This window comes from Phyllobates terribilis, unplaced genomic scaffold, assembly GCF_046119375.1.
Source record: "Phyllobates terribilis strain yellow unplaced genomic scaffold, ASM4611937v1 Scaffold_4__5_contigs__length_816908805, whole genome shotgun sequence".
In the NCBI taxonomy this organism is placed as follows: domain Eukaryota; kingdom Metazoa; phylum Chordata; class Amphibia; order Anura; family Dendrobatidae; genus Phyllobates; species Phyllobates terribilis.
Genome location: NW_027362764.1, coordinates 7234286 through 7258184, shown reverse-complemented (window position 1 = coordinate 7258184; position 23899 = coordinate 7234286). Strand labels below are relative to the sequence as shown.

Sequence of the window (23899 nt, the reverse complement as noted above, 5' to 3'; positions counted from 1 at the left end):
TCTGTAGACGATATATATGTGTATACTGTGCAGGTTCTCACCAGTGCTCTGTAGACCATATATGTGTATACTGTGCAGGTTCTCACCAGTGCTCTGCAGACCATATATATGTGTGTACTGTGCAGGTTCTCACCAGTGCTCTGTAGACCATATATGTGTATACTGTGCAGGTTCTCACCAGTGCTCTGCAGACCATATATATGTGTATATTGTGCAGGTTCTCACCAGTGCTCTGCAGACCATATATATATATATATATGTGTACTGTGCAGGTTCTCACCAGTGCTCTGCAGACCATATATATGTGTACTGTGCAGGTTCTCACCAGTGCTCTGCCGACCGTATATATATGTGTATACTGTGCAGGTTCTCACCAGTGCTCTGCCGACCGTATATATATGTGTATACTGTGCAGGTTCTCACCAGTGCTCTGCAGACCATATATATGTGTATAGTGTGCAGGTTCTCACCAGTGCTCTGCAGACCATATATATATATGTACTGTGCAGGTTCTCACCAGTGCTCTGCAGTCCATATATATGTGTATACTGTGCACGTTCTCACCAGTGCTCAGCATTCCATATATATGTATATACTGTGCAGGTTCTCACCAGTGCTCTGCAGACCATATATATGTGTATACTGTGCAGGTTCTCACCAGTGCTCTGCAGACCATATATATATATGTACTGTGCAGGTTCTCACCAGTGCTCTGCAGTCCATATATATGTGTATACTGTGCACGTTCTCACCAGTGCTCTGCATTCCATATATATGTATATACTGTGCAGGTTCTCACCAGTGCTCTGCAGGCCATATATATGTATACACTGTGCAGATTCTCACCAGTGCTCTGCAGTCCATATATATGTGTGTACTGTGCAGGTTCTCACCAGTGCTCTGCAGACCATATATATGTGTGTACTGTGCAGGTTCTCACCAGTGCTCTGCAGACCATATATATGTGTGTACTGTGCAGGCTCTCACCAGTGCTCTGCATTCCATATATATGTATATACTGTGCAGGTTCTCACCAGTGCTCTGCAGACCATATATATGTGTATACTGTGCAGGTTCTCACCAGTGCTCTGCAGACCATATATATGTGTATACTGTGCAGGTTCTCACTAGTGCTCTGCATTCCATATATATGTATATACTGTGCAGGTTCTCACCAGTGCTCTGCAGGCCATATATATGTATACACTGTGGAGATTCTCACCAGTGCTCTGCAGACCATATATATGTGTGTACTGTGCAGATTCTCACCAGTGCTCTGCAGACCATATATATGTGTGCACTGTGCAGGTTCTCACCAGTGCTCTGCAGTTCATATATATGTGTACTGTGCAGGTTCTCACCAGTGCTCTGCAGTCCATATATATGTGTGTACTGTGCATGTTCTCACGAGTGCTCTGCAGACCATATATATGTGTATACTGTGCAGGTTCTCACTAGTGCTCTGCAGAACATATATATGTATATACTGTGCAGGTTCTCACTAGTGCTCTGCAGACCATATATATGTATATACTGTGCAGGTTCTCACAAGTGCTCTGTAGATCATATATATATATGTGTACTGTGCAGGTTCTCACCAGTGCTCTGCAGACCATATATATGTATATACTGTGCATGTTCTCACCAGTGCTCTGCAGTCCATATATATGTGTGTACTGTGCAGGTTCTCACCAGTGCTCTGCAGACCATATATATATGTGTGTACTGTGCAGGTTCTCACCAGTGCTCTGCAGTCCATATATATGTGTGTACTGTGCTTGTTCTCACCAGTGCTCTGCAGACCATATATATGTGTATACTGTGCAGGTTCTCACTAGTGCTCTGCAGACCATATATATGTGTGTACTGTGCAGGTTCTCACCAGTGCTCTGCAGACCATATATATGTATATACTGTGCAGGTTCTCACTAGTGCTCTGCTGTTCATATATATGTATATACTGTGCAGGTTCTCACCAGTGCTCTACAAACCATTTATATGTGTATACTGTGCATGTTCTCACCAGTGCTCTGCAGACCATATATATGTGTACTGTGCAGGTTCTCACCAGTGCTCTGCAGGCCATATATATGTGTAAACTGTGCAGGTTCTCACCAGTGCTCTGCAGACCATATATATGTGTATACTGTGCAGGTTCTCACCAGTGCTCTGCAGTCCATATATATGTGTATACTGTGCAGGTTCTCACCAGTGCTCTGCAGACCATATATATGTGTATACTGTGCAGGTTCTCACCAGTGCTCTGCAGTCCATATATATGTGTGTACTGTGCAGGTTCTCACCAGTGCTCTGCAGTCCATATATATGTGTGTACTGTGCAGGTTCTCACCAGTGCTCTGCAGACCATATATATGTATATATTGTACAGGTTCTCACCAGTGCTCTGCAGTCCATATATATGTATATACTGTGCATGTTCTCACCAGTGCTCTGCAGACCATATATATGTATATACTGTGCAGGTTCTCACCAGTGCTCTGCAGACCATATATATGTGTGTACTGTGCAGGTTCTCACCAGTGCTCTGCAGTTCATATATATGTGTATACTGTGCAGGTTCTCACCAGTGCTCTGCAGACCATATATATGTGTATACTGTGCAGGTTCTCACCAGTGCTCTGTAGACCATATATGTGTATACTGTGCAGGTTCTCACCAGTGCTCTGCAGACCATATATATGTGTATACTGTGCAGGTTCTCACCAGTGCTCTGTAGACCATATATGTGTATACTGTGCAGGTTCTCACCAGTGCTCTGCAGACCATATATATGTGTCTATTGTGCAGGTTCTCACCAGTGCTCTGTAGACCATATATGTGTATACTGTGCAGGTTCTCACCAGTGCTCTGCAGACCATATATATGTGTATACTGTGCAGGTTCTCACCAGTGCTCTGTAAACCATATATGTATATACTGTGCAGGTTCTCACCAGTGCTCTGTAGACGATATATATGTGTATACTGTGCAGGTTCTCACCAGTGCTCTGTAGACCATATATGTGTATACTGTGCAGGTTCTCACCAGTGCTCTGCAGACCATATATATATATATATATATGTGTACTGTGCAGGTTCTCACCAGTGCTCTGTAGACCATATATGTGTATACTGTGCAGGTTCTCACCAGTGCTCTGCAGACCATATATATGTGTATATTGTGCAGGTTCTCACCAGTGCTCTGCAGACCATATATATGTGTATAGTGTGCAGGTTCTCACCAGTGCTCTGCAGTCCATATTTATGTGTGTACTGTGCAGGTACTCACAAGTGCTCTGTGTATCATATATATATATGTGTACTGTGCAGGTTCTCACCAGTGCTCTGCAGACCATATATATGTGTATACTGTGCAGGTTCTCACCAGTGCTCTGCAGACCATATATATGTGTATACTGTGCAGGTTCTCAACAGTGCTCTGCAGTCCATATATATGTATATACTGTGCAGGTTCTCACCAATGCTCTGCAGACCATATATATGTGTATACTGTGCAGGTTCTCACCAGTGCTCTGCAGACCATATATATATATGTACTGTGCAGGTTCTCACCAGTGCTCTGCAGTCCATATATATGTGTATACTGTGCACGTTCTCACCAGTGCTCTGCATTCCATATATATGTATATACTGTGCAGGTTCTCACCAGTGCTCTGCAGGCCATATATATGTGTGTACTGTGCAGGTTCTCACCAGTGCTCTGCAGACCATATATATGTGTGTACTGTGCAGATTCTCACCAGTGCTCTGCAGACCATATATATGTGTGCACTGTGCAGGTTCTCACCAGTGGTCTGCAGACCATATATGTGTGTACTGTGCAGGTTCTCACCAGTGCTCTGCAGACCATATATATGTGTATACTGTGCAGGTTCTCACCAGTACTCTGCAGACCATATATATGTGTGTACTGTGCAGGTTCTCACCAGTGCTCTGCAGTCCATATATATGTGTACTGTGCAGGTTCTCACCAGTGCTCTGCAGACCATATATATGTGTGTACTGTGCAGGTTCTCACCAGTGCTCTGCAGACCATATATATGTGTATACTGTGCAGGTTCTCACCAGTGCTCTGCAGTCCATATATATGTGTACTGTGCAGGTTCTCACCAGTGCTCTGCAGTCCATATATATGTATATACTGTGCAGGTTCTCACCAGTGCTCTGCAGTCCATATATATGTATTTACTGTACAGGTTCTCACCAGTGCTCTGCAGTCCATATATATGTGTGTACTGTGCAGGTTCTCACCAGTGCTCTGCAGTCCATATATATGTGTACTGTGCAGGTTCTCACCAGTGCTCTGCAGACCATATATCTGTGTGTACTGTGCAGGTTCTCACCAGTGCTCTGCAGACCATATATATGTGTATACTGTGCAGGTTCTCACCAGTGCTCTGCAGTCCATATATATGTGTACTGTGCAGGTTCTCACCAGTGCTCTGCAGACCATATATATGTGTATACTGTGCAGGTTCTCACCAGTGCTCTGCAGACCATATATATGTGTGTACTGTGCAGGTTCTCACCAGTGCTCTGCAGACCATATATATGTGTATACTGTGCAGGTTCTCACCAGTGCTCTGCAGACCATATATATATGTGTACTGTGCAGGTTCTCACCAGTGGTCTGCAGACCATATATATGTGTGTACTGTGCAGGTTCTCACCAGTTCTCTGCAGACCATATATATGTGTGTACCGTGCAGGTTCTCACTAGTGCTCTGCAGACCATATATATGTGTGTACTGTGCAGGTTCTCACCAGTGCTCTGTAGACCATATATATGTGTATACTGTGCAGGTTCTCACCAGTGCTCTGTAGACCATATATGTGTATACTGTGCAGGTTCTCACCAGTGCCCTGCAGACCATATATATGTGTATACTGTGCAGGTTCTCACCAGTGCTCTGCAGACCATATATATGTGTGTACTGAGCAGGTTCTCACCAGTGCTCTGCAGACCATATATATGTGTATACTGTGCAGCTTCTCACCATTGCTCTGCAGACCATATATATGTGTATACTGTGCAGCTTCTCACCATTGCTCTGTAGACCATATATATGTGTATACTGTGCAGGTTCTCACCAGTGCTCTGTAGACGATATATATGTGTATACTGTGCAGGTTCTCACCAGTGCTCTGTAGACCATATATGTGTATACTGTGCAGGTTCTCACCAGTGCTCTGCAGACCATATATATGTGTGTACTGTGCAGGTTCTCACCAGTGCTCTGTAGACCATATATGTGTATACTGTGCAGGTTCTCACCAGTGCTCTGCAGACCATATATATGTGTATATTGTGCAGGTTCTCACCAGTGCTCTGCAGACCATATATATATATATATATGTGTACTGTGCAGGTTCTCACCAGTGCTCTGCAGACCATATATATGTGTACTGTGCAGGTTCTCACCAGTGCTCTGCCGACCGTATATATATGTGTATACTGTGCAGGTTCTCACCAGTGCTCTGCCGACCGTATATATATGTGTATACTGTGCAGGTTCTCACCAGTGCTCTGCAGACCATATATATGTGTATAGTGTGCAGGTTCTCACCAGTGCTCTGCAGACCATATATATATATGTACTGTGCAGGTTCTCACCAGTGCTCTGCAGTCCATATATATGTGTATACTGTGCACGTTCTCACCAGTGCTCAGCATTCCATATATATGTATATACTGTGCAGGTTCTCACCAGTGCTCTGCAGACCATATATATGTGTATACTGTGCAGGTTCTCACCAGTGCTCTGCAGACCATATATATATATGTACTGTGCAGGTTCTCACCAGTGCTCTGCAGTCCATATATATGTGTATACTGTGCACGTTCTCACCAGTGCTCTGCATTCCATATATATGTATATACTGTGCAGGTTCTCACCAGTGCTCTGCAGGCCATATATATGTATACACTGTGCAGATTCTCACCAGTGCTCTGCAGTCCATATATATGTATTTACTGTACAGGTTCTCACCAGTGCTCTGCAGTCCATATATATGTGTGTACTGTGCAGGTTCTCACCAGTGCTCTGCAGTCCATATATATGTGTACTGTGCAGGTTCTCACCAGTGCTCTGCAGACCATATATCTGTGTGTACTGTGCAGGTTCTCACCAGTGCTCTGCAGACCATATATATGTGTATACTGTGCAGGTTCTCACCAGTGCTCTGCAGTCCATATATATGTGTACTGTGCAGGTTCTCACCAGTGCTCTGCAGACCATATATATGTGTATACTGTGCAGGTTCTCACCAGTGCTCTGCAGACCATATATATGTGTGTACTGTGCAGGTTCTCACCAGTGCTCTGCAGACCATATATATGTGTATACTGTGCAGGTTCTCACCAGTGCTCTGCAGACCATATATATATGTGTACTGTGCAGGTTCTCACCAGTGGTCTGCAGACCATATATATGTGTGTACTGTGCAGGTTCTCACCAGTTCTCTGCAGACCATATATATGTGTGTACCGTGCAGGTTCTCACTAGTGCTCTGCAGACAATATATATGTGTGTACTGTGCAGGTTCTCACCAGTGCTCTGTAGACCATATATATGTGTATACTGTGCAGGTTCTCACCAGTGCTCTGTAGACCATATATGTGTATACTGTGCAGGTTCTCACCAGTGCCCTGCAGACCATATATATGTGTATACTGTGCAGGTTCTCACCAGTGCTCTGCAGACCATATATATGTGTGTACTGAGCAGGTTCTCACCAGTGCTCTGCAGACCATATATATGTGTATACTGTGCAGCTTCTCACCATTGCTCTGCAGACCATATATATGTGTATACTGTGCAGCTTCTCACCATTGCTCTGTAGACCATATATATGTGTATACTGTGCAGGTTCTCACCAGTGCTCTGTAGACGATATATATGTGTATACTGTGCAGGTTCTCACCAGTGCTCTGTAGACCATATATGTGTATACTGTGCAGGTTCTCACCAGTGCTCTGCAGACCATATATATGTGTGTACTGTGCAGGTTCTCACCAGTGCTCTGTAGACCATATATGTGTATACTGTGCAGGTTCTCACCAGTGCTCTGCAGACCATATATATGTGTATATTGTGCAGGTTCTCACCAGTGCTCTGCAGACCATATATATATATATATATGTGTACTGTGCAGGTTCTCACCAGTGCTCTGCAGACCATATATATGTGTACTGTGCAGGTTCTCACCAGTGCTCTGCCGACCTTATATATATGTGTATACTGTGCAGGTTCTCACCAGTGCTCTGCCGACCGTATATATATGTGTATACTGTGCAGGTTCTCACCAGTGCTCTGCAGACCATATATATGTGTATAGTGTGCAGGTTCTCACCAGTGCTCTGCAGACCATATATATATATGTACTGTGCAGGTTCTCACCAGTGCTCTGCAGTCCATATATATGTGTATACTGTGCACGTTCTCACCAGTGCTCAGCATTCCATATATATTTATATACTGTGCAGGTTCTCACCAGTGCTCTGCAGACCATATATATGTGTATACTGTGCAGGTTCTCACCAGTGCTCTGCAGACCATATATATATATGTACTGTGCAGGTTCTCACCAGTGCTCTGCAGTCCATATATATGTGTATACTGTGCACGTTCTCACCAGTGCTCTGCATTCCATATATATGTATATACTGTGCAGGTTCTCACCAGTGCTCTGCAGGCCATATATATGTATACACTGTGCAGATTCTCACCAGTGCTCTGCAGTCCATATATATGTGTGTACTGTGCAGGTTCTCACCAGTGCTCTGCAGACCATATATATGTGTGTACTGTGCAGGTTCTCACCAGTGCTCTGCAGACCATATATATGTGTGTACTGTGCAGGTTCTCACCAGTGCTCTGCATTCCATATATATGTATATACTGTGCAGGTTCTCACCAGTGCTCTGCAGACCATATATATGTGTATACTGTGCAGGTTCTCACCAGTGCTCTGCAGACCATATATATGTGTATACTGTGCAGGTTCTCACCAGTGCTCTGCAGGCCATATATATGTATACACTGTGGAGATTCTCACCAGTGCTCTGCAGACCATATATATGTGTGTACTGTGCAGATTCTCACCAGTGCTCTGCAGACCATATATATGTGTGCACTGTGCAGGTTCTCACCAGTGCTCTGCAGTTCATATATATGTGTACTGTGCAGGTTCTCACCAGTGCTCTGCAGTCCATATATATGTGTGTACTGTGCATGTTCTCACGAGTGCTCTGCAGACCATATATATGTGTATACTGTGCAGGTTCTCACTAGTGCTCTGCAGAACATATATATGTATATACTGTGCAGGTTCTCACTAGTGCTCTGCAGACCATATATATGTATATACTGTGCAGGTTCTCACAAGTGCTCTGTAGATCATATATATATATGTGTACTGTGCAGGTTCTCACCAGTGCTCTGCAGACCATATATATGTGTGTACTGTGCAGGTTCTCACCAGTGCTCTGCAGACCATATATATATGTGTGTACTGTGCAGGTTCTCACCAGTGCTCTGCAGTCCATATATATGTGTGTACTGTGCTTGTTCTCACCAGTGCTCTGCAGACCATATATATGTGTATACTGTGCAGGTTCTCACTAGTGCTCTGCAGACCATATATATGTGTGTACTGTGCAGGTTCTCACCAGTGCTCTGCAGACCATATATATGTATATACTGTGCAGGTTCTCACTAGTGCTCTGCAGTTCATATATATGTATATACTGTGCAGGTTCTCACCAGTGCTCTGCAAACCATTTATATGTGTATACTGTGCATGTTCTCACCAGTGCTCTGCAGACCATATATATGTGTACTGTGCAGGTTCTCACCAGTGCTCTGCAGGCCATATATATGTGTAAACTGTGCAGGTTCTCACCAGTGCTCTGCAGACCATATATATGTGTATACTGTGCAGGTTCTCACCAGTGCTCTGCAGTCCATATATATGTGTATACTGTGCAGGTTCTCACCAGTGCTCTGCAGACCATATATATGTGTATACTGTGCAGGTTCTCACCAGTGCTCTGCAGTCCATATATATGTGTGTACTGTGCAGGTTCTCACCAGTGCTCTGCAGTCCATATATATGTGTGTACTGTGCAGGTTCTCACCAGTGCTCTGCAGACCATATATATGTATATATTGTACAGGTTCTCACCAGTGCTCTGCAGTCCATATATATGTATATACTGTGCATGTTCTCACCAGTGCTCTGCAGACCATATATATGTATATACTGTGCAGGTTCTCACCAGTGCTCTGCAGACCATATATATGTGTGTACTGTGCAGGTTCTCACCAGTGCTCTGCAGTTCATATATATGTGTATACTGTGCAGGTTCTCACCAGTGCTCTGTAGACCATATATATGTGTATACTGTGCAGGTTCTCACCAGTGCTCTGCAGACCATATATATGTGTGTACTGTGCAGGTTCTCACCAGTGCTCTGCAGACCATATATATGTATATACTGTGCAGGTTCTCACTAGTGCTCTGCCTTCCATATAGATGTATATACTGTGCAGGTTCTCACCAGTGCTCTGCAGGCCATATATATGTATACACTGTGCAGATTCTCACCAGTGCTCTGCAGACCATATATATGTGTGTACTGTGCAGATTCTCACCAGTGCTCTGCAGACCATATATATGTGTACTGTGCAGATTCTCACCAGTGCTCTGCAGACCATATATATGTGTGTACTGTGCATGTTCTCACCAGTGCTCTGCAGACCATATATATGTGTGTACTGTGCAGGTTCTCACCAGTGCTCTGCAGACCATATATATGTGTGTACTGTGCAGATTCTCACCAGTGCTCTGCAGACCATATATATGTGTGTACTGTGCAGGTTCTCACCAGTGCTCTGCAGGCCATATATATGTATACACTGTGCAGATTCTCACCAGTGCTCTGCAGACCATATATATGTGTGTACTGTGCAGGTTCTCACCAGTGCTCTGCAGTTCATATATATGTGTACTGTGCAGATTCTCACCAGTGCTCTGCAGACCATATATATGTGTGTACTGTGCAGGTTCTCACCAGTGCTCTGCAGACCATATATATGTGTGTACTGTGCAGGTTCTCACTAGTGCTCTGCAGAACATATATATGTATATACTGTGCAGGTTCTCACTAGTGCTCTGCAGTTCATATATATGTATATAATGTGCAGGTTCTCACTAGTGCTCTGCAGACCATATATATGTATATACTGTGCAGGTTCTCACAAGTGCTCTGTAGATCATATATATATATGTGTACTGTGCAGGTTCTCACCAGTGCTCTGCAGACCATATATATGTATATACTGTGCAGGTTCTCACCAGTGCTCTGCAGACCATATATATGTATATACTGTGCAGATTCTCACCAGTGCTCTGCAGTCCATATATATGTGTGTACTGTGCAGGTTCTCACCAGTGCTCTGCAGACCATATATATATGTGTGTACTGTGCAGGTTCTCACCAGTGCTCTGCAGTCCATATATATGTGTGTACTGTGCATGTTCTCACCAGTGCTCTGCAGACCATATATATGTGTGTACTGTGCTTGTTCTCACCAGTGCTCTGCAGACCATATATATGTGTATACTGTGCAGGTTCTCACTAGTGCTCTGCAGACCATATATATGTGTGTACTGTGCAGGTTCTCACCAGTGCTCTGCAGACCATATATATGTATATACTGTGCAGGTTCTCACTAGTGCTCTGCAGTTCATATATATGTATATACTGTGCAGGTTCTCACCAGTGCTCTGCAAACCATTTATATGTGTATACTGTGCATGTTCTCACCAGTGCTCTGCAGGCCATATATATGTGTAAACTGTGCAGGTTCTCACCAGTGCTCTGCAGACCATATATATGTGTATACTGTGCAGGTTCTCACCAGTGCTCTGCAGTCCATATATATGTGTATACTGTGCAGGTTCTCACCAGTGCTCTGCAGACCATATATATGTGTATACTGTGCAGGTTCTCACCAGTGCTCTGCAGTCCATATATATGTGTGTACTGTGCAGGTTCTCACCAGTGCTCTGCAGTCCATATATATGTGTGTACTGTGCAGGTTCTCACCAGTGCTCTGCAGACCATATATATGTATATATTGTACAGGTTCTCACCAGTGCTCTGCAGTTCATATATATGTGTGTACTGTGCATGTTCTCACCAGTGCTCTGCAGACCATATATATGTATATACTGTGCAGGTTCTCACCAGTGCTCTGCAGACCATATATATGTGTGTACTGTGCAGGTTCTCACCAGTGCTCTGCAGTTCATATATATGTGTATACTGTGCAGGTTCTCACCAGTGCTCTGCAGACCATATATATGTATATACTGTGCAGGTTCTCACCAGTGCTCTGCAGACCATATATATGTGTATACTGTGCAGGTTCTCACCAGTGCTCTGCAGACCATATATATGTGTATACTGTGCATGTTCTCACCAGTGCTCTGCAGACCATATATATGTGTGTACTGTGCAGGTTCTCACCAGTGCTCTGTAGACCATATATATGTGTATACTGTGCAGGTTCTCACCAGTGCTCTGTAGACCATATATATGTGTGTACTGTGCAGGTTCTCACCAGTGCTCTGCAGACCATATATATGTGTGTACTGTGCAGGTTCTCACCAGTGCTCTGCAGACCATATATATGTGTATACTGTGCAGGTTCTCACTAGTGCTCTGCATTCCATATATATGTATATACTGTGCAGGTTCTCACCAGTGCTCTGCAGGCCATATATATGTATACACTGTGCAGATTCTCACCAGTGCTCTGCAGACCATATATATGTGTGCACTGTGCAGGTTCTCACCAGTGCTCTGCAGTTCATATATATGTGTACTGTGCAGGTTCTCACCAGTGCTCTGCAGTCCATATATATGTGTGTACTGTGCATGTTCTCACCAGTGCTCTGCAGACCATATATATGTGTATACTGTGCAGGTTCTCACTAGTGCTCTGCAGAACATATATATGTATATACTGTGCAGGTTCTCACTAGTGCTCTGCAGTTCATATATATGTATATAATGTGCAGGTTCTCACTAGTGCTCTGCAGACCATATATATGTATATACTGTGCAGGCTCTCACAAGTGCTCTGTAGATCATATATATATATGTGTACTGTGCAGGTTCTCACCAGTGCTCTGCAGACCATATATATGTATATACTGTGCAGGTTCTCACCAGTGCTCTGCAGACCATATATATGTATATACTGTGCAGATTCTCACCAGTGCTCTGCAGTCCATATATATGTGTGTACTGTGCAGGTTCTCACCAGTGCTCTGCAGACCATATATATATGTGTGTACTGTGCAGGTTCTCACCAGTGCTCTGCAGTCCATATATATGTGTGTACTGTGCATGTTCTCACCAGTGCTCTGCAGACCATATATATGTGTATACTGTGCAGGTTCTCACTAGTGCTCTGCAGACCATATATATGTGTGTACTGTGCAGGTTCTCACCAGTGCTCTGCAGATCATATATATGTATATACTGTGCAGGTTCTCACTAGTGCTCTGCAGACCATATATATGTGTGTACTGTGCAGGTTCTCACCAGTGCTCTGCAGACCATATATATGTATATACTGTGCAGGTTCTCACTAGTGCTCTGCAAACCATTTATATGTGTATACTGTGCATGTTCTCACCAGTGCTCTGCAGTCCATATATATGTGTATACTGTGCAGGTGCTCACCAGTGCTCTGCAGACCATATATATGTGTATACTGTGCAGGTTCTCACCAGTGCTCTGCAGTCCATATATATGTGTGTACTGTGCAGGTTCTCACCAGTGCTCTGCAGACCATATATATGTATATATTGTACAGGTTCTCACCAGTGCTCTGCAGTCCATATATATGTGTGTACTGTGCAGGTTCTCACCAGTGCTCTGCAGACCATATATATGTATATATTGTACAGGTTCTCACCAGTGCTCTGCAGTTCATATATATGTGTGTACTGTGCATGTTCTCACCAGTGCTCTGCAGACCATATATATGTATATACTGTGCAGGTTCTCACCAGTGCTCTGCAGACCATATATATGTGTGTACTGTGCAGGTTCTCACCAGTGCTCTGCAGTTCATATATATGTGTATACTGTGCAGGTTCTCACCAGTGCTCTGCAGACCATATATATGTATATACTGTGCAGGTTCTCACCAGTGCTCTGCAGACCATATATATGTGTGTACTGTGCAGGTTCTCACCAGTGCTCTGCAGTTCATATATATGTGTATACTGTGCAGGTTCTCACCAGTGCTCTGCAGACCATATATATGTGTATACTGTGCATGTTCTCACCAGTGCTCTGCAGACCATATATATGTGTGTACTGTGCAGGTTCTCACCAGTGCTCTGTAGACCATATATATGTGTATACTGTGCAGGTTCTCACCAGTGCTCTGCAGACCATATATATGTGTGTACTGTGCAGGTTCTCACCAGTGCTCTGCAGACCATATATATGTGTGTACTGTGCTTGTTCTCACCAGTGCTCTGCAGACCATATATATGTGTATACTGTGCAGGTTCTCACTAGTGCTCTGCAGACCATATATATGTGTGTACTGTGCAGGTTCTCACCAGTGCTCTGCAGACCATATATATGTATATACTGTGCAGGTTCTCACTAGTGCTCTGCAGTTCATATATATGTATATACTGTGCAGGTTCTCACCAGTGCTCTGCAAACCATTTATATGTGTATACTGTGCATGTTCTCACCAGTGCTCTGCAGGCCATATATATGTGTAAACTGTGCAGGTTCTCACCAGTGCTCTGCAGACCATATATATGTGTATACTGTGCAGGTTCTCACCAGTGCTCTGCAGTCCATATATATGTGTATACTGTGCAGGTTCTCACCAGTGCTCTGCAGACCATATATATGTGTATACTGTGCAGGTTCTCACCAGTGCTCTGCAGTCCATATATATGTGTGTACTGTGCAGGTTCTCACCAGTGCTCTGCAGTCCATATATATGTGTGTACTGTGCAGGTTCTCACCAGTGCTCTGCAGACCATATATATGTATATATTGTACAGGTTCTCACCAGTGCTCTGCAGTTCATATATATGTGTGTACTGTGCATGTTCTCACCAGTGCTCTGCAGACCATATATATGTATATACTGTGCAGGTTCTCACCAGTGCTCTGCAGACCATATATATGTGTGTACTGTGCAGGTTCTCACCAGTGCTCTGCAGTTCATATATATGTGTATACTGTGCAGGTTCTCACCAGTGCTCTGCAGACCATATATATGTATATACTGTGCAGGTTCTCACCAGTGCTCTGCAGACCATATATATGTGTATACTGTGCAGGTTCTCACCAGTGCTCTGCAGACCATATATATGTGTATACTGTGCATGTTCTCACCAGTGCTCTGCAGACCATATATATGTGTGTACTGTGCAGGTTCTCACCAGTGCTCTGTAGACCATATATATGTGTATACTGTGCAGGTTCTCACCAGTGCTCTGTAGACCATATATATGTGTGTACTGTGCAGGTTCTCACCAGTGCTCTGCAGACCATATATATGTGTGTACTGTGCAGGTTCTCACCAGTGCTCTGCAGACCATATATATGTGTATACTGTGCAGGTTCTCACTAGTGCTCTGCATTCCATATATATGTATATACTGTGCAGGTTCTCACCAGTGCTCTGCAGGCCATATATATGTATACACTGTGCAGATTCTCACCAGTGCTCTGCAGACCATATATATGTGTGTACTGTGCAGATTCTCACCAGTGCTCTGCAGACCATATATATGTGTGCACTGTGCAGGTTCTCACCAGTGCTCTGCAGTTCATATATATGTGTACTGTGCAGGTTCTCACCAGTGCTCTGCAGTCCATATATATGTGTGTACTGTGCATGTTCTCACCAGTGCTCTGCAGACCATATATATGTGTATACTGTGCAGGTTCTCACTAGTGCTCTGCAGAACATATATATGTATATACTGTGCAGGTTCTCACTAGTGCTCTGCAGTTCATATATATGTATATAATGTGCAGGTTCTCACTAGTGCTCTGCAGACCATATATATGTATATACTGTGCAGGTTCTCACAAGTGCTCTGTAGATCATATATATATATGTGTACTGTGCAGGTTCTCACCAGTGCTCTGCAGACCATATATATGTATATACTGTGCAGGTTCTCACCAGTGCTCTGCAGACCATATATATGTATATACTGTGCAGATTCTCACCAGTGCTCTGCAGTCCATATATATGTGTGTACTGTGCAGGTTCTCACCAGTGCTCTGCAGACCATATATATATGTGTCTACTGTGCAGGTTCTCACCAGTGCTCTGCAGTCCATATATATGTGTGTACTGTGCATGTTCTCACCAGTGCTCTGCAGACCATATATATGTGTATACTGTGCAGGTTCTCACTAGTGCTCTGCAGACCATATATATGTGTGTACTGTGCAGGTTCTCACCAGTGCTCTGCAGACCATATATATGTATATACTGTGCAGGTTCTCACTAGTGCTCTGCAGACCATATATATGTGTGTACTGTGCAGGTTCTCACCAGTGCTCTGCAGACCATATATATGTGTGTACTGTGCATGTTCTCACCAGTGCTCTGCAGTCCATATATATGTGTATACTGTGCAGGTGCTCACCAGTGCTCTGCAGTCCATATATATGTGTATACTGTGCAGGTGCTCACCAGTGCTCTGCAGACCATATATATGTGTATACTGTGCAGGTTCTCACCAGTGCTCTGCAAACCATTTATATGTGTATACTGTGCATGTTCTCACCAGTGCTCTGCAGTCCATATATATGTGTATACTGTGCAGGTGCTCACCAGTGCTCTGCAGACCATATATATGTGTATACTGTGCAGGTTCTCACCAGTGCTCTGCAGTCCATATATATGTGTGTACTGTGCAGGTTCTCACCAGTGCTCTGCAGACCATATATATGTATATATTGTACAGGTTCTCACCAGTGCTCTGCAGTCCATATATATGTGTGTACTGTGCAGGTTCTCACCAGTGCTCTGCAGACCATATATATGTATATATTGTACAGGTTCTCACCAGTGCTCTGCAGTTCATATATATGTGTGTACTGTGCATGTTCTCACCAGTGCTCTGCAGACCATATATATGTATATACTGTGCAGGTTCTCACCAGTGCTCTGCAGACCATATATATGTGTGTACTGTGCAGGTTCTCACCAGTGCTCTGCAGTTCATATATATGTGTATACTGTGCAGGTTCTCACCAGTGCTCTGCAGACCATATATATGTATATACTGTGCAGGTTCTCACCAGTGCTCTGCAGACCATATATATGTGTGTACTGTGCAGGTTCTCACCAGTGCTCTGCAGTTCATATATATGTGTATACTGTGCAGGTTCTCACCAGTGCTCTGCAGACCATATATATGTGTATACTGTGCATGTTCTCACCAGTGCTCTGCAGACCATATATATGTGTGTACTGTGCAGGTTCTCACCAGTGCTCTGTAGACCATATATATGTGTATACTGTGCAGGTTCTCACCAGTGCTCTGCAGACCATATATATGTGTGTACTGTGCAGGTTCTCACCAGTGCTCTGCAGACCATATATATGTGTGTACTGTGCAGGCTCTCACCAGTGCTCTGCAGTCCATATATATGTGTATACTGTGCAGGCTCTCACCAGTGCTCTGCAGACCATATATATGTATATACTGTGCAGGTTCTCACCAGTGCTCTGCAGACCATATATATGTGTGTACTGTGCAGGTTCTCACCAGTGCTCTGCAGACCATATATATATGTGTGTACTGTGCAGGTTCTCACCAGTGTTCTGCAGACCGTATATATATATATATGTGTATACTGTGCAGGTTCTCACCAGTGCTCTGCAGACCATATATGTGTATACTGTGCAGGTTCTCACCAGTGCTCTGCAGACCATATATGTGTATACTGTGCAGGTTCTCACCAGTGCTCTGCAGACCATATATATGTGTATACTGTGCAGGTTCTCACCAGTGCTCTGCAGACCATATATATGTATATACTGTGCAGGTTCTCACCAGTGCTCTGCAGACCATATATATGTGTGTACTGTGCAGGTTCTCACCAGTGCTCTGCAGTTCATATATATGTGTATACTGTGCAGGTTCTCACCAGTGCTCTGCAGACCATATATATGTGTATACTGTGCATGTTCTCACCAGTGCTCTGCAGACCATATATATGTGTGTACTGTGCAGGTTCTCACCAGTGCTCTGTAGACCATATATATGTGTATACTGTGCAGGTTCTCACCAGTGCTCTGCAGACCATATATATGTGTGTACTGTGCAGGTTCTCACCAGTGCTCTGCAGACCATATATATGTGTGTACTGTGCAGGCTCTCACCAGTGCTCTGCAGTCCATATATATGTGTATACTGTGCAGGCTCTCACCAGTGCTCTGCAGACCATATATATGTATATACTGTGCAGGTTCTCACCAGTGCTCTGCAGACCATATATATGTGTGTACTGTGCAGGTTCTCACCAGTGCTCTGCAGACCATATATATATGTGTGTACTGTGCAGGTTCTCACCAGTGTTCTGCAGACCGTATATATATATATATGTGTATACTGTGCAGGTTCTCACCAGTGCTCTGCAGACCATATATGTGTATACTGTGCAGGTTCTCACCAGTGCTCTGCAGACCATATATGTGTATACTGTGCAGGTTCTCACCAGTGCTCTGCAGACCATATATATGTGTATACTGTGCAGGTTCTCACCAGTGCTCTGCAGACCATATATATGTGTGTACTGTGCAGGTTCTCACCAGTGCTCTGCAGTCCATATATATGTGTATACTGTGCAGGATCTCACCAGTGCTCTGCAGACCATATATATGTGTGTACTGTGCAGGTTCTCACCAGTGCTCTGCAGTCCATATATATGTGTGTACTGTGCAGGTTCTCACCAGTGCTCTGCAGTCCATATATATGTGTATACTGTGCAGGTTCTCACCAGTGCTCTGCAGACCATATATATGTGTGTACTGTGCAGGTTCTCACCAGTGCTCTGCAGACCATATATATGTGTATACTGTGCAGATTCTCACCAGTGCTCTGCAGACCATATATATGTGTGTACTGTGCAGATTCTCACCAGTGCTCTGCAGACCATATATATGTGTGTACTGTGCAGGTTCTCACCAGTGCTCTGCAGTCCATATATATATGTGTACTGTGCAGGTTCTCAGCACTGAAGTTCTCTCTGATTGCTGTTATTTATTTTCGCTTTTCTTTTCTGCTCGGCCCTGACCGCCATGAACACTTCTTCCATCCATAACTTGTCCCTGCAGAATGTGTCACACAGACATCTTTGGATACGGCTTCTCCAGCCCCCTCCTCACATTCCCACCTTTACACAAACCATACAGTGTTATAACCAGGGCCCTGCGTAGTGATAATGCGCCTCTGTACCCTGTACAGTAACAATGCCCACTCACAATAATAGTTCCCCCCCGGTTCCTCCTTATAATCACAGCTCCCCAGTGCTTCTTTATGGTAATAATGCTTCCTACCTACTTATAAAGTAAACCCCGACTTTTGAGTTGATCGAGGAGGGTCCACTGTTCAGACCCCCTTGAGCAGAGTTTGGAGCAGTTGCATATGTTTCTGGAGGACCTGTCCTACATTAAACAGTCAATCCAAAATCTGAATGGTTACGGTGTAATACTTCATTTCCCCTTCAGGGGCACTGTAGAGAAGGTGATCGCTTGCCCACAGATTACAGCTGATTGCTTGATGTCCCATCAGGGTGCACTCTTTATAATCAGCTTACACTCAAGGGACAAACAAGAAGTGGGAAAACCCCTTTCAGGTTTAAGGTTTTGTTAACATGTAACTTAGCGGTCATTTCTGGGAAAACAAGACATTTTCCCATTGCCCGCAGTGCTACAGTGATTGCCTGCAGTGCTACAGTCATTACCTGCAGTGCTACAGTCATTACCTGCAGTGCTACAGTCGTTACCTGCAGTGCTACAGTCGTTACCTGCAGTGCTACAGTCGTTACCTGCAGTGCTACAATCATTACCTGCAGTGCTAAAGTCTTTGCCTGCAGTGCTACAGAACAGTCATTGCCTGCTGTGCTACAGTCATTACCTGCAGTGCTACAATCATTACCTGCAGTGCTACAGTCATTACCTGCAGTGCTACAGAACAGTCATTGTTTGCAGTGCTACAGTCTTTGCCTGCAGTTCTACAGTCTTTGCCTTCAGTGCTACAGTCTTTGCCTGCAGTTCTACAGTCTTTGCCTGCAGTGCTACAGTACAGTCTTTGCCTGCAGTGCTACAGTCTTTGCCTGCAGTGCTACAGTCTTTGCCTGCAGTGCTACAGTACAGTCTTTGCCTCCAGTGCTACAGTGTTTTTCTTCAGTGATACAGTGTAGTGAGCTGGCCGGCTCTGGCTGTTCTGTGATCATTGATATAGAGCCTGTTACAGAAGTGATTACACAGGATGATGTTGCCACCTTGTGGCCAGAGGTTGCACCTGCACAGGGTGTGATGACAGAGAAAAAGACTGAGCCTCCTGTGTCCGGCCCTAGAGAGTCACGTGACCAAAGTGGGAAGCAGGAAAAAGCGTGCGAAGAGTCTGCTGTGGTCTGTGAAAAGAGCCAGGACGGTGTGCAGGCCCTCGTGTGTGGCGCAGGAGAGACTCTCAACGTGATTTCTTCTATCTGACACCATACCCTCGGAGCCTTCCCCAGCTTCTGCACTGCTGAAGGATTCAGCTTTTACACTCCCTGCTACTGGAGTGTGGACTACATAAGGGGACCCACCAGAGCTTCTATCCGGATCAGAGAGACTGTAAGCGGGACCTCTGGCGAGAGGCCGAAGTATCCCTTCCTTTCTTTCCGCGAATTCTGTTGTTCCTGTTTTTTTTTCCGGCTGGGACGCCCTCCTGCAAAGACAGACAGGCCTGCGACGGGGGACACATCCTTCTGGAGTAAAGGACTGGTAACGTGTGAGTAGGGACAGTGAGGGTCAGCTTATCAGTACACGTTATTACTGTGCATATTTACTGTTGTCATTTACTGTATTCTACTGTGTTAAAAATGTATACGAGTAAAGATACGGTTATCAAGGTAGAGTCTGTGTGTGGAGATCTTGCTGGGCCAGATCATAGATACCAATGCGCGGCCTTGCCCGCGGTCACTTCATCCTCACCAGTGCTCTGCAGACCATATATATGTGTGTACTGTGCAGGTTCTCACCAGTGCTCTGCAGACCATATATATGTGTATACTGTGCAGGTTCTCACCAGTGCTCTGCAGACCATATATATGTGTATACTGTGCATGTTCTCACCAGTGCTCTGCAGACCATATATATGTGTGTACTGTGCAGGTTCTCACCAGTGCTCTGCAGACCATATATATGTGTATACTGTGCAGGTTCTCACCAGTGCTCTGCAGACCTTATATATGTGTGTACTGTGCAGGTTCTCACCAGTTCTCTGCAGACCATATATATGTGTATACTGTGCAGGTTCTCACCAGTGCTCTGCAGTCCATATATATGTATATACTGTGCAGGTTCTCACCAGTTCTCTGCAGACCATATATATGTGTATACTGTGCAGGTTCTCACCAGTGCTCTGCAGACCATATATATGTGTATACTGTGCATGTTCTCACCAGTGCTCTGCAGACCATATATATGTGTGTACTGTGCAGGTTCTCACCAGTGCTCTGCAGACCATATATATGTGTATACTGTGCAGGTTCTCACCAGTGCTCTGCAGACCTTATATATGTGTGTACTGTGCAGGTTCTCACCAGTTCTCTGCAGACCATATATATGTGTATACTGTGCAGGTTCTCACCAGTGCTCTGCAGTCCATATATATGTATATACTGTGCAGGTTCTCACCAGTTCTCTGCAGACCATATATATGTGTATACTGTGCAGGTTCTCACCAGTGCTCTGCAGACCATATATATGTGTACTGTGCAGGTTCTCACAAGTGCTCTGCAGACCATATATATGTGTGTACTGTGCAGGTTCTCACCAGTGCTCTGCAGTCCATATATATGTGTGTACTGTGCAGGTTCTCACCAGTTCTCTGCAGACCATATATATGTGTATACTGTGCAGGTTCTCACCAGTGCTCTGCAGTCCATATATATGTATATACTGTGCAGGTTCTCACCAGTTCTCTGCAGACCATATATATGTGTATACTGTGCAGGTTCTCACCAGTGCTCTGCAGTCCATATATATGTATATACTGTGCAGGTTCTCACCAGTTCTCTGCAGACCATATATATGTGTATACTGTGCAGGTTCTCACCAGTGCTCTGCAGACCATATATATGTGTACTGTGCAGGTTCTCACAAGTGCTCTGCAGACCATATATATGTGTGTACTGTGCAGGTTCTCACCAGTGCTCTGCAGTCCATATATATGTGTGTACTGTGCAGGTTCTCACCAGTGCTCTGTAGACCATATATGTGTATACTGTGCAGGTTCTCACCAGTGCTCTGCAGACCATATATATGTGTATACTGTGCAGGTTCTCACCAGTGCTCTGCAGACCATATATATGTGTATACTGTGCAGGTTCTCACCAGTGCTCTGCAGACCATATATATGTGTGTACTGTGCAGGTTCTCACCAGTGCTCTGCAGACCATATATATGTGTGTACTGTGCAGGTTCTCACCAGTGCTCTGCAGTCCATATATATGTGTGTACTGTGCAGGTTCTCACCAGTGCTCTGCAGTCCATATATATGTGTGTACTGTGCAGGTTCTCACCAGTGCTCTGCAGACCATATATATGTGTATACTGTGCAGGTTCTCACCAGTTCTCTGCAGACCATATATATGTGTGTACTGTGCAGGTTCTCACCAGTGCTCTGCAGACCATATATATGTATATACTGTGCAGATTCTCACCAGTGCTCTGCAGACCATATATATGTGTATACTGTGCAGGTTCTCACCAGTGCTCTGCAGACCATATATATGTGTACTGTGCAGGTTCTCACCAGTGCTCTGCAGACCATATATATGTGTATACTGTGCAGATTCTCACCAGTGCTCTGCAGACCATATATATGTGTGTACTGTGCAGGTTCTCACCAGTGCTCTGCAGACCATATATATGTGTATACTGTGCAGGTTCTCACCAGTGCTCTGCAGACCATATATATGTGTACTGTGCAGGTTCTCACCAGTGCTCTGCAGACCATATATATGTGTATACTGTGCAGATTCTCACCAGTGCTCTGCAGACCATATATATGTGTGTACTGTGCAGGTTCTCACCAGTGCTCTGCAGACCATATATATGTGTATACTGTGCAGATTCTCACCAGTGCTCTGCAGACCATATATATGTGTATACTGTGCAGGTTCTCACCAGTGCTCTGCAGACCATATATGTGTGTACTGTGCAGGTTCTCACCAGTGCTCTGCAGACCATATATATGTGTGTACTGTGCAGGTTCTCACCAGTGCTCTGCAGACCATATATATGTGTATACTGTGCAGGTTCTCACCAGTGCTCTGCAGACCATATATATGTGTACTGTGCAGGTTCTCACCAGTGCTCTGCAGACCATATATATGTGTGTACTGTGCAGGTTCTCACCAGTGCTCTGCAGACCATATATATGTGTGCACTGTGCAGGTTCTCACCAGTTCTCTGCAGACCATATATATGTGTATACTGTGCAGGTTCTCACCAGTTCTCTGCAGACCATATATATGTGTATACTGTGCAGGTTCTCACCAGTGCTCTGCAGACCATATATATGTGTATACTGTGCAGGTTCTCACCAGTGCTCTGCAGACCATATATATGTGTACTGTGCAGGTTCTCACCAGTGCTCTGCAGACCATATATATGTGTATACTGTGCAGATTCTCACCAGTGCTCTGCAGACCATATATATGTGTGTACTGTGCAGGTTCTCACCAGTGCTCTGCAGACCATATATATGTGTATACTGTGCAGATTCTCACCAGTGCTCTGCAGACCATATATATGTGTATACTGTGCAGGTTCTCACCAGTGCTCTGCAGACCATATATGTGTGTACTGTGCAGGTTCTCACCAGTGCTCTGCAGACCATATATATGTGTGTACTGTGCAGGTTCTCACCAGTGCTCTGCAGACCATATATATGTGTGTACTGTGCAGGTTCTCACCAGTGCTCTGCAGACCATATATATGTGTACTGTGCAGGTTCTCACCAGTGCTCTGCAGACCATATATATGTGTGTACTGTGCAGGTTCTCACCAGTGCTCTGCAGACCATATATATGTGTGCACTGTGCAGGTTCTCACCAGTTCTCTGCAGACCATATATATGTGTATACTGTGCAGGTTCTCACCAGTTCTCTGCAGACCATATATATGTGTATACTGTGCAGGTTCTCACCAGTTCTCTGCAGACCATATATATGTGTATACTGTGCAGGTTCTCACCAGTGCTCTGCAGACCATATATATGTGTACTGTGCAGGTTCTCACAAGTGCTCTGCAGACCATATATATGTGTGTACTGTGCAGGTTCTCACCAGTGCTCTGCAGACCATATATATGTGTGTACTGTGCAGGTTCTCACCAGTGCTCTGCAGACCATATATATGTGTGTGTACTGTGCAGGTTCTCACCAGTTCTCTGCAGACCATATATATGTGTGTGTACTGTGCAGGTTCTCACCAGTGCTCTGCAGACCATATATATGTGTGTACTGTGCAGGTTCTCACCAGTGCTCTGCAGACCATATATATGTGTGTGTACTGT

The 23899-nt window shown here is 44.5% G+C and overlaps 1 protein-coding gene across 2 annotated transcripts in view; it reads left to right on the top strand.

Moving 5' to 3' along the window:
• Window positions 1-23899, top strand: part of LOC141264794 (uncharacterized) — a 190835-nt gene that overhangs the window by 143938 nt on the left and 22998 nt on the right. Inside the window, exon 1 of one of the 2 annotated variants that reach the window (XM_073677107.1) lies at window positions 20003-20105. The exons of the other annotated variant lie outside the window; for it this stretch is intronic. The gene's annotated coding sequence lies outside the window, so the exon portion shown is untranslated. Of the gene's footprint in view, window positions 1-20002; window positions 20106-23899 lie in introns of those variants that run through there. 2 annotated transcript variants of the gene reach the window in all.